Source organism: Procambarus clarkii, chromosome 24 (assembly GCF_040958095.1).
Source record: "Procambarus clarkii isolate CNS0578487 chromosome 24, FALCON_Pclarkii_2.0, whole genome shotgun sequence".
Classification (NCBI taxonomy): Eukaryota; Metazoa; Arthropoda; class Malacostraca; order Decapoda; family Cambaridae; genus Procambarus; species Procambarus clarkii.
The window spans coordinates 32798590-32801623 of NC_091173.1; positions in this window are offsets into that span (position 1 = coordinate 32798590).

The window sequence follows — 3034 nt, forward strand, 5'->3', positions numbered from 1 at the left end:
ATGATAAGACATTGGTGATCAGATGGATGTTATCACATATGTGTTCCTGTTGCAAGGTTTCAATGGCGGTTCTCGAATCTGTATGGACGATAACATGTTGGCGGTGTTCAGCAAGAGCATGTTCCAAAGCCTTTTGAATGGCTAGCATCTCAGTCTGTAAAGTCGAACACCCATTTGAGAGCCTCCAACTATATACAGAGTTTCCTGCTTTAACTGCAGCTCCGGTTTCCTGTCCCTGCTGGTCTACTGACCCATCCGTGAAGTAAGTGAAGGTGTCGGATGCCATGTTTGCTTCTATATGCATCTGTGCAATGTGACGTAGCAGATGAGGATGTGTCTGGGTCTTCTTTCCGTCAAGAGCCATAATCTGAAAGTCTGCTGGCAGAGATTCCCAAGGGGCTTGCATAACAAAGTCTGCATGTATGTCGTCGACACCCCTCTCAGTGACTGTGTTTGCCATATCGAACGTATCGATGGCGTTTATCGCACAATGGGTCCACCTGTTGCTATTGGAGGCTCTTCTGTCCAGAGTTAGTGCTCCAGTGATCAAATCTTTAAGTGAACTGATTCTAGGTCTAGTCAATATCTTGGTCAGCATGCACGCAGCAATCCCCTTTACCCTTATTTCAATCGACGTTAGCTTTGTCTCTAGTCTTAGGTTCAGGATTTTAGTCCATCTGGGAGCACCTGTTATGACTCGCAATGCATCATTTTGAAGAACCTCAACGTTTGCCCACTGACCAGGAGAAAGAGTGAGTAAGGCAGGTGCTGCATAATCAACCAGGGAACGAACGGCGTGTATGTAAAACATTCTCAACACTCTGTGTCCCGCTCCTAGACGGGGCCCTGTGATTGCTCTCATTATATTTATTCGTGACTTTGCTTTCTCCTTTAGATATTGAATTTGCTTATTGAATGTCATCTTAAAATCAATCCACACTCCGAGATATCGATATTGTGGAACCCACTGAAGGTTAATGTCCTGAATGCGTAGGTGCCTGTCTGGAGCCTTGCCACCGAGTCTCATCGCCTTAGACTTCTGTGCAGATATTTTTAGCCCTAAAACACTGCATTCAGATGTCACTTGATCTAAAGCACCTTGAGCTTTATTTAGAAGTGAAGGACCCGTAACGACTAATGCTAGATCATCAGCATAGCTTAGCAATGTAACCCCTTCTGTAAAGGACATGGTAACAAGGTTTTCCATAAGGATGTTAAAAAGACTAGGACTGAGGACTCCTCCTTGTGGAGTCCCATTCTCGTGCAAGTGGTAGTCCGACACTTGTCCTTGCAACTTTACTCTGGCATACCTGTGACTTAGGTAATCTTGAATCCATGCTAGCATTTTCCCCCTCACACCTTTTTTAACTAAGGTGTGTAGTATTGCTGGCGGGCTTGCAAGTTCAAATGCTTTTTCCAGATCAAGGAAGACCACTATAGCTGGACCCGAGTTAACTGTTCCTAGTAATGTTGCTATGCAGTTGGCAGTACCTACACCTCTAGTGAAGCCAAATATGTGTTTATGAAGGTCTCCAGTCTTCCACAGTAGCCTATTTAAGACCATCCGTTCTGCAGTTTTACTAACGCATGATGTTAAGGAAATGGGTCTGTAATTGCCAGGTTCATTCGGCTTAGGAATCGGTATGATGTCTGCTTTCTTCCAAGAGGGCGGTAGTTTGCCTTGCTGCCAAGACGCATTGATGACGTCCAACATCCCTCGGTCTCCAGCAGGACCTGCATGTGCGATCATTGAGTATGTAATGTTATCAGCACCTGGAGCAGTGTCCTTACCACCTTTTTTGGCTCTGCTTAGTTCCTGTTCGGTGAAGGGACAGTCACATTCGTCATTTATAGCTATGCCCTCATGAATGACTGTCATCCTCTCTTGTTTTAAGTGTTCTTGCTGCCTTCGGACCATTGCAGGAAGCTGATATGAAGTCCCAGCCGGTATTGTTCCTGCAGAGGATGGGCCAGCTGGTGGCTCGGCCGTAGCTGTTGCAGCGGGCGCCCTCACAGACTCGGCTAGTTTCAGCAGACGATGTTACAGCTGCTAACGCCCCAGTTCCATCTTAGGCTTCCCGGCAGCCGATGCTTCAGTCATGAACCTCCAGCTGAAGCGTCCCAACCGACGTTGCGCCCATCAATTTATCACTCTTTTCAGTTTTGTAATTCTCGCTTTCCCAGCTTCATGAATTGTTCCCGTTATTTTCTAGGACAGTTATATTCCAGTCTTTAGCCTAAATTGTCTTGCAGCTGGCCCTCTACTTACCACTAAGGTCTTCCCTGGTGGACAGTTGCCGCTATTTTCCTCCCTTTATCAGATGTTGATGCTCCAGCTGTCGATGTCCAGCTGCAGGTGCCCAGCTCCGATGCTCCAGCCGCTGACGGCAGGATTTTGCAGTTCAACATTCGGCAACGGTCGTTAAGTTAATCCATTATTTTGCACAATTTTGACTATTGGTGTTTGTGTTATACACGCTACGTTAATGTTGGTTTAAGGTCCAGGTACTACCCACGTGCATAATTCTTTAACTTATAAAACCTGTGCTTATTGTATTTGAGTTAAGCCAGCTAGGTTGTGTTAGTTGCCGTGTCACAGGCAACTAGCCTAAAGCCTCTTGCTTCAGTTTCCCAGGCTTCGCATTTTCCACTAGCCTACTCACTTTCTTCCCGCTCAGGATGCTTTGTCTTGTTGCATGCGTCTTTTACTGTGTTCACAGTATGTTTGTTTACTTAATAACTTAAGGCAAAGCAAAAGTTAAAGTCAGTTAGGATGTGCTAGTCGCGGTGTTACGGGCCCTTGTCTCCTGCTTTAAGTTTCTGGCCCTGCATTTATGTTTAGTTTCCTCTGTAAATTATTACTGTTATTACGGATAGCCTTGCGGCATATTTGTTGTTTCTCCTGGTTACGTTATGTGGTTTATCATTTACGGCCTAAATGTTTACATTTACCCTATCCCAGTTTAATTAAATTGATGCCCTCCCAACACCAGCTGCAGGTTTTACTTCCCGGTGGAATTTTATGCTTGTTCGC